Here is a 15,909-nt window from a genome sequence, read left to right on the forward strand (position 1 = left end):
GAGACATGGAGTACTAATGTGTACACAAAGGCTTCCAAACAGCTGGAAATAAAGGACGTATTGACTCGAAGTAATGATGGCGTCTAAATAAGAGAGGAGGGGACAGCATCGTAAGAACAAGGACGAAAGTAGTAGGAGGATGGTAGCTAGGTGAGAGATTAACGTCCCGTCGATATGGACGTCATTAGAGACTGAGAGGTACGCAGTTCCGCGAGGATGGGAGAGGATTTCTAAGGTGGAATCATAAAAGGGGCAGGTCAGCATTCCCCAAAAGATATTAAGGAAGACACGGAAAAACTATGTAGTGTTAGCTGTTAACTGTTCCGTTCGAAAGGCTTAAATAATAATGCAGGGTCTTACCGGCTATAAAGTATCGCTCAACAAACAATATGAAAAGTTTTGCTGGTTCAAATTTTTCACAGTAGCAGTGCGAGAAAGAGGTTCCTAACGGAGTAAACCGGTAAAATGTTTGTGTGTAAGAAAGTTACTTTGAAAATCCAGTTGAGTACTGGAGAACAGTAGTTCCAACTGAAGTAAATGAACGTTAGATAAATGCAACACTAACTTAAAATAAAATATTAGAGGACGTATGCACGAATCAGAGGATAGAAATTTGTCAGCACCGGCAAGTTTAAATGGAATTTACATCCTTTTTGTGCGCCAAGATCACTATTCTGACGAAAGGGATTGCTTTAAGCCGCAAGTAGAAGGCAAGTCGCAAGATTTCGACTCTGGCGAGACTTTTTATGTATTGTACTTTTTTCAAGTGCAACGAGATATTCTTCAGGTAGAAATAATATTTAAAAAATTATCTCAGAGAAATGGAGTAATTATGACACGAAAGTCAGTGGAATTTTTGTCAAGAAGAGTAAGGACAACGATGTCAATGGGACTTGCAAGAAATGATTACTTTATTTCAGGATACTTAATTTCACTGTGTAACAACTTTTCGAACTTTTCCCTTATACAAGCAGTCTGTATTATATTTCGATAGGAATTCTGTGTATGTTTCTTAACCTGAAATATGGATAGCTCTGTATAAAAATTCTTGTTTATTTAGAAAATTCAGAGACATCTTTTAGCTCGTGTATACCAGTGGAATATCGGCATATCTGTTGTAGATTGTCATCAAAAGCTATAGAGATAATGTGACAGAGCCTTATGATAAGATCGAACCTTTTGTACCCTTTTAAAAGGTAAGGGCCAACCATTGATACTCATCATGCCGCCTTGAGTTTCTGACTCTATGTGCAATCAAATCGAAATACCAAAGTATACTATTTTTTCAACAGGTCTCGAACATCACACTTCTTATTCTATATTTTAAATACCGGATTGTCTGTATGCCTGCTGTTTTATTCTCTATATTTGCATTTAATTCAGTTTTAAAACTGCGCTGAAACATAGGGTGCCTTTCTGAAAAATACGATATAGTGGTATAAAACCTAAAATACATATAATAGCGTGTCAGTGCAGCTGATCTTCGAAGTGACTGGACATGTGAAACTAGTTTTACGGGTGTCGTGAACGTTGAAATCAGAATTTGTGTCTCATGTGTGTGATTCATTTCACGAATGCAGCAGATAACGTAACTTTACGAGGTAAGCCGAAAGAGCCTGACGCAAACAAGAGTGGGCGTTTGTCATCCAAGTCACTATGGTCGCAACATTACGGATTCATCGTTTTCCGAGTAACTGCTTAGCGCCGGTGAACGAACCATTCTAGGGTACGGTAAGTTGTACGTCGTGTTTGTAAGGTCGCTCTGATTATTGTTTTCATGTCGACTTGCCTTAAATCAGTAATCGCCGTCACGAATACGTTTCTGAATATCTCGCAGTCGACACAATCCAAAATGTAATAGATGTTGCGGCTAACATGTACATATAGCTCAACTCGCAGGGAAAATATTTATCATGTTTTATATTTAGAAATTACTTTTCTGGAAGTTGTGTGCATTTTTTATTTTTTATTTGATTTTAGTGTTAAATTTTCAACGTGATATAGGTTGTAGTAATACGTTTACGGCATTTACTTTCGTTCCTTTGCATTTCAGAGTTACTTTAGCGATCTGCATTAAAAAGCTGGTGAATGGGGGGGGGGGGTTAGAGGAGGGGGTGCAGGTGGGGGCGGGGCGGCAGAAGATCTTAATTTATCATTGTCAGCTACACATTTTTCTAGTTACCTGACTTAGTTTTCATTTTAAAGATTGTATTATAATAGCGTTCCGAAAGCATAGATGGCGATGTTTTCTACCGCACGTACCAGCGGGGATTCATTTAAAACAAATTAATTCGTCCTTAACAGGCCACAGCTTTTGGGCACAGTATATTTTAGTTCGCTGAAATGGTGTCGAGGAGGTCAAATTCCCGATGTTTCACCAAACTCATTTCGTAGTATGTCAGTCTTATGTTATTAACTCGTACACTGATTCTTAACATAAGTAATATAGCTTGTAGTAGTTTACCGTTACTTCGATGCCTTCTTCGTTCCTATTTCCTTTCAGACGACGCTGATTGCGACAGTGTCATTTCGTGGAAGATTTATTCCCAGCGGAGAATGTTAGCATTTTTTATTTTTGCGTAATAACCTCAAACTATGTTCTTAAATTTTTAAAAGTGAAGTTTTCTTGACAATCGACTAGTCCCGTAGGTGTGGCATAGTGTATGATCTGCCCGGTCGCTCTTTTGGGATTCAATCGAGACACAAGTTATGGATAGAATACACTCCCGAGTTGGACCGTGTATGCGTAAAACTTGTTTATTTGTTGGTAAGAAAAATCGCGGCTGGATTTAGATGGGTAAAGTTGCTGTTATGTTAAAACAGCATTCTGTCTATGAACAAAGTGACTGTGCTTTAGATACAATCAAAGAACATGAATACCACAGTTACCACCATCGGCCATACATTGGCTGTCCTCAGAATCCAAATACCGCCCAGGAGTAACAGATTCTAAAGATTGCCAATGTGTGGCTGAAACAGATAAAGACTGTAATTATGGTCTGTGAGTGTGTCTAAAGAAACAAAAAGAAGCTTTAACTGTTGCTAAAATTGACTGGAAGAAAAGTCTCCCAGAAACCTGGATTTTATGGATTTTTGTGGTAGCTGTTAGAAGCCTTTAGCGTTTTAAGTGACTACGCTTATTATATAACAGATAACTGAAGTACAAGGGAAACTTCATAAACTTTTGTGTAGGCTTTTACTGTCCGTCATGTGCGGAATGAGGTAAAAGTTACTCGAAAACTGAGTCGACTCCCAAAGTGTGGGGGGGCGGGGGGGGGGGGGGGCGAATTTCACTTCACAGATACGACTGAGCAAATAAAGTCCAAAATTAGTTCGGTGATAGGTACGACACAATTTGGGGGAATACTAGGTAGTAAAATTACCAGCCCGGCTAACAGAGCCCAGCCCCCGTATGGAAACCGCCCAGCGGATTAACAAAGAGGGCTTGTGTGCCGGCTAGCCTGGATGTGGTTTTTAGGCGGTTTCCCAAATCGGATTAAGTGAATACTGGGCTGGTATCCAAGTCCTGCCTCATTTACATGATTCAGAGACATGTAGAAAACGACGCAGACTTTTACATTGGTTAACACTAAGCGCAGACAGTTGGGGTACACAAGTTCCTCCTGGGTGGAAAGTGTTGGCGACAGGAAGGGCACCCGGCTACCCTCTGCTACTAAAATTGCCTTATCCAATAATTAATACACTGCCCTGTGAAGATATGGGAAAAAGGCCAGGAAAAGGCAGAAGACTACCTAGTACATTCAGTTTTCTGTGAAAATGTTGTAAGTTCAATGCTTCGTAGCTGGTATGTATTTGATAAAGGACTTCATGTATTGCACCAGGAGCTGCACTTAAATACTTGTGAAGTGCAGAGTCTGGTGTACAACAAGATGTCCTTTATCAGTTTGTTGTCTCTGAAATGAGTCAACGGCCTTGCCGCAGTAGTAACACCGGTTCCCGTCAGATCACCGATGTTAAGCACCGTCGAGCTTGAATAGCGCGTAGATGGGTGACCGTCGGGGGATGCACTCAGCTCTTCTCAGGCTAACTGATGGGCTACTTGATTCAGAAGTAGTGGCTCCTGTTAGGAACACTGACAACGGCCGGGTGAGCGGTGTCCTGACCACGTGTCCGTCCCCATTCGCACCCACTGACGATCATGCACTGCGGATGACACGGCGGTCGATCGGTATCGTTTGTCCTTCAAGGCCTGTTCGGACGGAGTTTGTTTTGTTTTGTCTCTGAAACGGTGTAAGGGGGCGGGATGCGAGGAGAATTTTTGATGTGGTGTCTTAAGCTACCTGGAACGGAAAGCTGCCATATAATCTTTGCAGATTAAAAAATTGGATGGATAAAACAGAAACGAAGAAGAGAATGGTTTAACGTCACTTTCGTGGACCAAATCATTTTGATTTCAGGTCGTATTGTCGCCAAAATTTTACTTCCATGGCGGAAATATCTGTGTTAAAATTGCAAAATAGTACTCTCGAATTTGCCTAGTTTCTGGAATGGCAAAAATTCTTTGTTGGCTAAGTGTGGAACTGATTCAGCTCTACGTGATTCCTCATCTTGTAACATGCCAGTTTCAACAAAAGGTCAAACCACCTTCGGAAACGTAACGACATATGTATGGCAATTTGAGGAATGTTTTAGATGTGGACATACTCGTATTAAATAAGTTTTGTATCTGGTATTTAGCTGGTTTTGTATATTGGCTTCCTTGACTTCAGATTACGATTGTCATGTACGGATTTTCTTATACGAAGAAATATGAAATTTTTCGGGGTTGTAGAAGTTCGATAGTTAAGTACGACATAATAAATGTTCATACTTTTAACTTTTGTATTTCTGAACACTTCAAACGATTGGTCGACAAAACTTGTAACTGTTCTCATCAGATGTGAGATCTAACAAAAGTTACTAGAAGTACGATTTACGTATTTTCGTGTTAAATTACTTCAAAAGTATTCAAATCACGTAAAATTTAAGCATCGATGCACGAAATATGCCATTTACGTACAAACAGTTTTTATGAGATTATTGTCTTAGAAACGAAATTGAAACCCACCGTCCTTAGAGCGCTCATAATGTGCATTAGCCTTAATGACAGTTACTTCCCCCGTTGGAGGTTCGAGTCGTCCCTCGGGGCATAGGGGTGTGTGTTGTCCTTGGCGTAAGTTAGTTTAAGTTAGATTAAATAGTGTGTAAGCGTAGGGACCGATGACCTCAGCACTTTGGTCCCATAGGAACTTACCACCAGGCCTAATTATCTACGCACTGTGTGTAGGCCTGTCACTCCCCCTCCCACCACACTTTTCTGTCTGTCGTGATAACTACTGATGGTAAGCTACCGTACGTGTTCGAATCTATCTGACTTTACTTTCATGATGTTTTCGTAAAATTTACGTAGAAGCAACAAATATGTTGTCTGACTCTTTAAGAAAAGTAAGCTCTCTGAATTTCAGAAATAAAACCTGCCATGTTGTACACTGCCCCCTTTCGTAGCGTCTGACCTTGGAGCTGGATGATCATCTCTGTGACGCATTTGCGTTTACAAAACAAATCTGTGCCGAAACGCGCTGCTCTTCTTTGGATCTCTTTTAATTTCTCTCTGACATACCTATTAGTTTGAAAAATTCTTTTCATATCCTTCAAGAAATACAGTACACATAAAATAGAAGACGTAAAATTTATATGTAGTAACTTTTTACTCCCGCCTTTTCTGCATTAAAATAAGCATGTAGGCTTCGCTGCTTAGGTGCCTTATTTTTTTTTAAGAAAGAGAAGAAGATGCATAGGGTTTACGCAAGTTTGTGAACAACTGGCCTGGAGCCTCGGACGTGTCGTTTGGCTGGAGTGTTCTTAGCCTTGCCATCTGCGGTGCAGAAGGAGCACAACTGGCCGACTGTGTAAGCCGCCTGTGGCTTTCTACTCGGGGCCTCGACCGCTTATTATAGCGTGCCCGCGTGGTTTCTGACTTCATCTGCCGGTAATGAGTCGCAACAGGCGTCTAATGAGAGATAGGTGCCACCTTCCTTAAAAATATGCCAACCTCGTTGTCTGTGTTCTCTCCTCCCGCTCGGTTTATCACCACGGGTGGCGTAAAATCTAGCGCTGCAGCTGTTACCTACAGATAAAACTGAAGAAAGCTTCAGAAGTTCTTTTCAGGACACGAAAGTTACCAGTTTTTGCACCGAGACAAGGACTTAGCGTCTGTACACTCCCGCGAACGAAACTCCTTCCCCACCATCAGTTTCTACTTTAATTTGGATCCGCACGAACACGGGCACCTTTGACCTCAAACGCTCGGAACTGCACGAAACCCTGCTTAGACGAACACTTGTTCATTTCCCTGCAAAATTCCGCACTTGGGTGGCAGCGCCATGAGACAGTGGCGTGTCTTAGCTGCACTAACAAGTGCTTGACTTCCTTGAATTGTGTTGCTGCAGTACGAATGTGTCTCTTGGAGTGTTAGCATGTAGGTCACTGTGTAAACTGTGCACAGTGATATGAAGAGAATTAGTCCTACGGATGTGGTCCAGATTTGCGACGACTGAATGTGGAAATGAAATCGGGGTCGAGGTTAGAGGATTCGCTGATATATTATACAACATAATAATTAAGAAATATGTTGGGGATTACACAGAAGTAAATGACGTTACGCTGCATAGATACACTGATTCTGAACGACACGAAGAATCTGAACATGAAGGAGGGTGTTCAAGTTGTACACGACGTTGATTTCTAGAGCAACAGGAACAGTTCAATCAAAGTGAGTACGAACTATCTCCACCCAAGCAGTCGAGTCTCTGTATTAGGAGATATTGATGACAGCGTACTAGAGAACATTTATGAAGACAATTACAATCCTGACTTCAATTCCTATAGCGCCACGCGGGATTAGCCGAGCGGTCTGAAGCGCTACAGTCATGGACTGTACAGCTGGCCCCGGCGGAGGTTAGAGTCCTTCCTCGGGCATGGGTGTGTGTGTGTGTTTGTCCTTAAGATAATTTATGTTAAGTAGTGTGGTAAGCTTAGGGACTGATGACCTTAGCAGTTAAGTCCCATATAATTTTCCACACATTTGAACATTTTTTTCAATTCCTATAGCAAACTAATGAGATGCTATAAGTGCATTAAAAGTAAATCAGGTTGCAGCTTAAATGTGAATTATGTGTCTAGCAAAAGGTGAGTAGGAGTTAGGTTCAAAGGAAACACTGTCCAGTTAGAGACTATAAAATGGCATGTAATATGGCAATTTGATTGAGCAAGGTCGTATGGATCTGCAGTTCATTATTGACATTTGCAAATGTGGGCACTAGAAGCCTCTAAAGTGGTTGACTTTCAAAATATCGATTTCTGTTTTTCGACAGTCTTAAGGCCGAATATGCCATTTCATCCAGGCATAGTACTACATTTGTCTCATGTAAGGAAATAGAAGACGATAACAGTTTAGTCAGAAGGCACAAGAGTTTGTAGAGAAACTGAACATGTTCATGACAGAGCAGGATGTTGAGAAAGGAAATGTTCGGAACAATGACCGGAGGCCGAACCGCACAATAACCCTGGGTTCGGTGTGGGGCGGCGGAGGGGTGAAGTGGACTGCGGTAGTCGTCGTGGGGTTTGGGACCACTGCGGTTGCGGCGGGGACAGAGCCTCTCCGTCGTTTCTAGGCCCACGGTTAACATACAATACAATACATACAACCACGAGACCACGACATGTCTGCCAAAATCACCAGCCGGCAACGGTGGCCGAGCGGTTCCAGGCTCTTCAGTCCGGAACCGCGCAACTACTACGCTCGCAGGTTCGAGTCCTGCCTCGGACATGGATGTGTGTGATGTCCTTAGGTTAGTTAGGTTTAAGCAGTTCTAAGTCTAGGGGACTGATGACTTCAGATGTTAAGTCTCATACTCAGAGCCATTTGCACCATTTGAACCCAAATCATCATCGAATCTCCGCCATGTTTCACCCTCTACATCTACATCTACATGACTACTCTGCAATTCACATTTAAGTGTTTGGCAGAGGGTTCATCGAACCACAATCATACTATCTCTCTACTATTCCACTCCCGAACAGCGCGCGGGAAAAAACGAACACCTAAACCTTTCTGTTCGAGCTCTGATTTCTCTTATTTTATTTTGATGATCATTCCTACCTATGTAGGTTGGGCTCAACAAAATATTTTCGCATTCGGAAGAGAAAGTTGGTGACTGAAATTTCGTAAAAAGGTCTCGCCGCGACGAAAAACGTCTTTGCTGTAATGACTTCCATCCCAACTCGTGTATCATATCTGCCACACTCTCTCCCCTATTACGTGATAATACAAAACGAGCTGCCCTTTTTTTGCACCCTTTCGATGTCCTCCGTCAATCCCACCTGGTAAGGATCCCACACCGGGCAGCAATATGCTAACAGAGGACGAACGAGTGTAGTGTAAGCTGGGACATGTACTCAGCCCTAAGTCGAAAACATTGTGAAACGAGACACATCCAACCCAACGACTTCCTTCTATTGCTCCGTAGTCCGGGTTTTATGGCTTAGGCGCCACGTTTTCTTGTTAGGGGAATTTGCTTCACTGATGAGTGGTCCTGGAATTCCAGCGCACCCTGTAGTTCCCTACCTGTGGAGCTCTCTTCGTACTGTTTTGGTGCTGACAGGATTCAACAGGCGACATTCAGTTCTGCAGTGACTTACGCAGCTGTCGTCGTCTTATTTTTCGTCACAGTCCTCTTCAGTGACCGTCGCGTCACGATCTCTCAACACACAGTCTCGTCTGCATTGTGACATACCGGATGATGATTTTCCACTCTCCCTGTATGCGGTATAAATCGGAAATGCTTCCATTGTGGCGCATAGTCGTTTTCTTGTGTAGCAAGTAAGACATGTAGGTCATTTTTGTTCTTTCTGACAGCCAAGAGTGCAGTGGTTCTCACGCAGTCCTTTCTTGTTGATGCCTTTGTCTTTGAATAACACAGCAGAGAGTGGTACTTGGCTACAGAAATAAGACATAAGTGCAAATATTGTCGCTATGTAGATATGATGCGATAGCACCAAATGACGAACGCGTGCCCTTTAAACCATGAGGTCAACCCTAAGTATAAATTTGGTGTCTGGCGTAGTAAACTATTTTCATCCATTTTTCGATTCTATAAAATAAATGTGACATTTCGTGGAAAGTTGTTGAAGGCGGTCTGTCAAAAGTCTCAAGTCGAACAAAATAATTTGTGCTGTACAAAGAATTGCATCACTATGCGGAAATCATCGAACAGAATTAGAGCTTATTCTACAGTAGTCTAATAATGTTAGATATTAAAAGTTAAAATTGTAGACCGGTACTCGCATATCACTAGTATTTTCTGAAGCTACCATGAACTGACAGAAGGAAATGCATATGTCACGAAGTATAATCAAAGATGAGCTACATGTGATTTTGAGCTAGCGCTAGTTAATGTATTTACAGAAAACGTCGTAGTTCTCACCTATCGAGTCTAGTCGGTTGCACGCTTGGCACACAGGCAGGTCAAGTGAAAGGTAAACATTCACATAATTATGACTTAGGGTATTGTTAAAATGTGGGACTAGAATAATAAAACTTTACCTGTACGGTTAGCGGGTGATGAGAATACAAACAATTCGAAGTTGTCACTTGTGTGCCTAACCTATGTCGCATCGTGTAGAATGAAGCCCATTGTTCGTTCAGTATAATGCTCTAAAATGCATACTGGACTGTGAGCTAAAACCGCCGACGCTTCAGGTTATAACAAACGTTTCACTACATTAGCGCAAATGTGAGCAAAACAGGTTGTGTTTTCAGGCAGAAACCTCTTGTCTTCAGAAGTTACGTGTTCCAGCGTACTTTATGGACAGCAACACTAGACGTAAGGTAGACACCGTTGTATGGTGTACCTTTTAGATCGGTAGTATTGACTGCTATATATTGCGGATATTTCCAAAGCCATTGTTAAGTTCGGCAAGTTGTAAAGCGTAGAGCCATACTGTTTCGTCAGTTGGGAGCACTTTAATCACTCCTTGTCCGGCGAATCCTTTAAGGCTTTATTGAAGCGCATTAAATAGATCCGGGGCGATATCTTTCTGTTTGGATACCGGTTGCGTTCTACATCAGGGTTACGAATAAGAACTGAATAAAAGTAGTTAACTAGAAATTCAACAAAATGAGAACGTTACTGTATGATGATTTCTCAGTTTTAAAACATGAACAGTGCGTATTGAATTGTTGCGTGTGGTTCTTTTCCGTGGAACCCTGAAACTAGTCACTCAAAGGAGAATGCTGGGAGTCTCAAGAACAGAACGCGTGAACAAATGCCACATTACTGCTAAACCTAACCTGCATATTACCATTACAGTCGGGATGATTACACCCCTAATTCTGATGGAAAATCGAAGGCCTTGAAAGGGTAGGCAGCACATCGTGCCTTGGGAACATCTTAGACTAACCAGGTACCAAAAACATTCAATAACTCTGTTTTGCGTGGGGCTGAAAAAGAATGGGATGGACAGTTTTCAAATTGTGCAAGAGACCAGCTGTGGTGGTAAACGATGAATACAACGTCGGCGTATGTCCCAGAAGTTAGTACCAGTGCCTTGTGGAATATAATCGAAATAGTCTTACGTGGAATACCTTGGAGAAACTGCATTCTTACGCAATGCCCAGTCGCACGCGTGTGACTGCAACTCGGGCTGACGTCACAAAACGCTGTTTTTTGCTAGGAGAGTTGGTCAGTATGAAAATTCATTCGTTTATTTATATCGAAGTTAGTCAGAGGAGGCCTGAATTTTACGATAAATTAATGATGATGCTGTGCTTACGATGCTTTTACAACAGTACATTTAATCTAAAAGGGCGTTGCAGTTAATCAAATGAAGTGCATATGAACTGAATATAGTCAGAATTGTACGAGATTGTTTATTGAGATTAGGTTTCAAAGATGTTTACGAGCTTCATAAACCCAAAAAAAGCGTGTCGCAAGCTTTTAGCGCTGTGTTTTGTTAGAGCCGAAAAGTAGAGGCGTGGCTAACCTGTGACTGCACTATTTATGTGTCGCTTAAAAGGCGACCAGCTGCCCACGCTTTCACTATAAGTTTTTTGTATGTGGCATTCGGAAGTCCCGAAGCGAGTAAGGTTTCTTGCCTGCCCGGCCGAGGAAACACTAGTCGCCTGTCGCTGGTTTCGTACTATAGCCGTGCACAGCTTTAGCTTTTTTTCTCCTTACAGACCTCTGCAGTTGCATAACGCATAATTCAGTTGCCTCGCAGCTTCTATTGTGGCCGCTAGCGAGCAAACTTACACAGATGAAATCTCCGATGGATACATGTACTTATCAGATCCACGCATTCTACGTGCGGCTGTACTGAATATTTGTCAGAATCGCATTGTTTCAGAGCTAATGAAACTTCTTTGCGCTGTCTTCTTGTGATCTTGAAAAATTATAATTTTTTTACTGCTTCCCATGTTGTTGCTTCTTTTGTTTAGTGTTCCACGACAGAGAGGTTGTTAAAGACAGAAGTTGCTTTTAGCACTGTTTTGCCTTAACAAAGAATTGTCAAAATTTGTACAGCTTTGTCTAAATACAAGCCTGTGAAAGGGGCAACGTGTTAAAATTAATCTGTCGCCAATATTTTCAAACATAGTTATTCGGCGTGTTGTTAGTGTGTCCACAGATAGACCACAGGCCTTGACCAACAGAGGTTGCGCAGCACGTTACTGCTGGTCGCATCTGTTTTGCGTTACAGGCTCGAGAGCTAAACAGACGAAAGGAGAAGCCGATTTCTTTGATAAGACAAGTACAGTCTCCGGCAAGTTACAGGGCTTGGATTCAGGCGTGGGTGATGCCTCTCGCTATTAGACTACGTTCTGCTTTTGTAACCTGTCATTTTGACATACTAAGCGGGTACGAGCCAAATATTCAACTGTGCCCGTCCATTGTTGGCGAATCTAACGAGCTATCATTAATCATTAACAAAGGATTCGGAACGTATCTGTTCGCAGTGGAATGTCATTATTATTCTGCGGAGTCATGTAGCTGTCATTAGGAAGGTGACAGTTTCCCACTCCCCTGCCTTCGGCAGTCCTGTATAAGTACTGCTTAAATTTTCACGCTGTGTTCTTTCCATTGTTAATTCACCACCGCTCTAAAGCTCATTGTTAACTGCTTCCCCATAACCTTCTGCGATTCAGATATCGGCGTCTGCCTTCAGTAACGATGAGTGGGTGTATGCATTTGAGTGGTTTACGTTGTGTCGGACTTGTCCAACAGAACAGACACCACTCAAATACACACGTTTCTGTAGGAGATCGACGGCTCATTAATGTCGATTTCAATGCGGATGCACTAGTAACGTCCGAACACCTACGGAAGTCAATAGGGGGTTAATGGACGGAGGACGCTGCCTTCTAGCGTGCGTTAAGCTGGAAATTTGACTAGGTCAAGTACCGTGTCCGGATGGCCGAAGTGGTTAGGGGATCGCTCTTGAGAAGCGGTAAATTCGGCTTCGAGATCCGGTCCGGCACAAGTTTTCAGCTTTCGCTATTGCATTAGCACAATACCGTGTGCGGCTGAAGTCACCTATTTCCATCTATCCCTTCCCTTTCTTTCCCCCTTCTCTATTACATATAAATATGAGAGGCAGATTACCTCCACCCATTCTGCATGATCAGACATTAGCGTGGGGGGAGAACAACCTGATAAGGTCAGAACAGCGTACGAGACGTCTAATCGGGCAAAATTTACTAGATAACGATATTTTGAAAATGCACCATTTCGGAAGTTCAGTCATAACTCAGCGATGAGCGCGCTAAAGAGCGTGCATTTAAACTAACGTGCTCCCCAGCTAATACCCGTTATGCTAAAGAGCTAATTAAAAGAACTGTTTTTAATTTTTGGTGATTTACAGAGAGAATTAATGAACTTCTAAGTACAGCAGACCAGTAAGTCTGAACTACGACAAGAAAATGTTCCACCTGAATAGCCGAGCATTTTAACGCGCTGCTTCCGGGACGGGGAATAGTGAGCCTGACGTGGATCGAATCCGCCTTGCGGGTTAGCGACGAGAGCTAGTGAGCACGCAAGCCTGGATGTGGTTCCCCACATCCCACTAGGTAAATACCGAGCCGCTACCCAGGTCTCGCCTCAAATACGCGCTGCGCCATCGTGTGGAAAATCTTCTCATACTTGCACATGAGATTTACTTCAGACGTAGACAGACGAGGTGCACAGATTCCGTCATGGGGATGAATAGGATACTGATAACCTTAGATGATTAGTCTCTTTAAACCCATAATCACCACCACCACCACCAAGACTGGTGTAACATAAATTATGTTTAAACAGATTTCATAGTTTTCAAATAACATTTTTACAGCCATTGGTCAAAGTTCCTGGCTCCAAAACTGACGTCGGCGAAGATATCATTGGCGCACCCTCTCGACTACATTGTGCATGTTAGGAATGATTGCCGCGGCCTCAAAAATGGTTGCGGCCAGATCTTCAGGAGTGTTGGCTTCCGCGAGTTCGCCACTGATTGACTGCTGTCCTGTGGGTACAGCTCCACAACGCTGCGTTCGGGCGCATGGCTGACTGGCAAATTTTGATCGTTTCGATATCCTCTGCCCTATTCTGACATCAGGTTGTTTTTCTCCTCTGTACAGTGTGTCCAAGGGGGAATGGTCAATATTAAGGGATTTGACAGAAACGATGATTCGAAGCAAAAAAGTTCCGTAAACAAGGGCTCTAACTTGCGTACCTCAGGAGCTGTGGGCAGTTCTTCAGTAGAAGAGATGTTTCACAGTACCGAAGATGTAGTAGTACTCCCTGCTCTTGTATCCATTCTAGAGTCCATGTTTACTCGAATTTCTTGCTTCAAATGATCGTTACTGTCCTGTTCCCGAATACTGACCATTCATCTTGGAGATCCTGTGTGTGTGTGTGTGTGTGTGTGTGTGTGTGTGTGTGTGTGTGTGTGTGTGTCTTTAATACTAGTTTTATGTCTTGAAGCATACATTTCCGCTGTGTCAGTATTGATTTAAAAAAAAAAAAACAAAAACAAAAAACACCTCTGTGAAAGTGGACTAACAGTTGACTGCAGACGTGTTATCGCACCATATGAGAAAACGTCGTAAATAAGGTTTTTGACACAAAACAAATCAGACTGAAGCTTCAGATTCGTGTTTTCCAAATATGTTCAGCTAATTGTGGTCGCCAACAAAGGAGTAACCTTTAGAGTCTGCACATGGAAAAATGGAAATTTGTGGTAAGTCCTGTGGGACCAAACTGCTGAGGTCATTGGTCCCTAAGCTTACACACTACTTAACACACAACCCCGCCGAGGGAGAACTCGAACCTCCGACGGGAGCAGCCGCGCGATCCGTGACAAGGCGCCCGAGACCGCACGGCTACCCCGCGCAGCGTCTGCACATGCCTACATCCATCTACATCTACATGGATACTCTTTAACTCACCTTAAGTGCTCGGGACAGAGGTCATCGAACTACCTTCAAAATAATTCCTTGTTACTCGAGTCTCGAACAGCACGCAGAAGAAACGAAGATCGATGTCTTTCCGTGCGAGCTCTGATTTCTTATTTTCATGTGACGATAGTTTCTCCCTGTGCAGGTCGGCGGCAACAACATATTTTCGCATTCTGATGAAAAAGTTGGTGATTCAAATTTCGTGCGAAGATTCTGCCGCAACTAAAAATGCCTGTGTTTTAATGATGTCCACTCCAAATCCTGTAAATGTCAGTGACACTCTTTCGCCATTGCTCCGTGATACAAAACGTGCTGTTCTTCTTCGAACTTTCTCGATGTACTCCATTAATCTTATCTGGTTAAGATCACACACTGCGCAGCAGTACTCCAGAAGAGGACGGACAAGCGTAGTGTAGGCCTTGGTTCTCGGAACAATCATCTATCATCGTATAGTGCTGGTGAAAGCAACCTCCTACTAGTTGACTGCTCTACTTAGGAAGATTCCATTGGATTGTACAGGGTCCAATCACGTTAATGTGACCACTGCCGTTGTTCGACGTCAGCGTGCAATAGCCGTTCACAGCCTGCAGGCGGCAGCACTGGCAGTGGAAGGTACATAAAGCATGTCTGGGGACGCGGAAATCTGTGAAGTCTTTGTAATGCGTAAACGGAGCGATTTATGTGACGTCCAAAAGGGCATGGTCTTGGCTTTTGGACCAAGGATGGAAGCTTTTCCGAAACGGCTAAGATTGTAAACTATTCACGTGCCGCCGTGGTTAAAGCATACCGTGCTTGACAAAATGGAAATATTCAAAACCGGCTCGGAGGCAACTGTGGTGAACCACGGGCCATAGATGACACTGGTGAATGACGGCTGCGGAGGTGTGTGCGGGCGCCTAGACGTGCAACTGTTGAGCAACTGACGGCCCAGATGAACAAAGGGACTACCAACAATGTCTCCTCAACGACCGTTCAGCGAACGTTGCTCCGTATGGGCCTCCGCATCAGATGCCTGGTTTATGCACCCATTCTGACCGCTGTTCATCGGCGAAAAAGGCTGGATTTTCACGCCAGTACCGCAACTGAATGTGCATTGTGTGGCGATAGGTTGTCTCCAGATGAACCACGTTTGATGCTCCGTCGGACAGATGGCCATTAGCGTATACGAAGCGAAACGTTCGTCGTCCGGATGAGGGAACGTTATGGTCTGGGGAATGTTTTCGTGGCTTTCTCTGGGTGATCTCGTCATTCAGGAAGGCACAGAGGACCAGCACAAGTAAACGTCTGTCCTTTGGGTCAATGTTCACCCCTATATGCGGTTTGTTTTCCTCGCCACGATGGCATCTACCAGCAGGACAATGCAACACATCACACAGCCTGCAGTGTACGTGTGTTGTTCGAAGAGCACAAGGAGTAGT

The 15,909-nt window shown here is 43.2% G+C and overlaps 1 protein-coding gene across 12 annotated transcripts in view; it reads left to right on the forward strand.

The window, feature by feature from the left end:
- Positions 1-15,909, forward strand: part of LOC126297562 (formin-binding protein 1) — a 336,009-nt gene that overhangs the window by 181,116 nt on the left and 138,984 nt on the right. The gene's annotated exons all lie outside the window — the stretch shown is intronic.

Source organism: Schistocerca gregaria, chromosome X (genome assembly GCF_023897955.1).
Source record: "Schistocerca gregaria isolate iqSchGreg1 chromosome X, iqSchGreg1.2, whole genome shotgun sequence".
Taxonomy (NCBI): domain Eukaryota; kingdom Metazoa; phylum Arthropoda; class Insecta; order Orthoptera; family Acrididae; genus Schistocerca; species Schistocerca gregaria.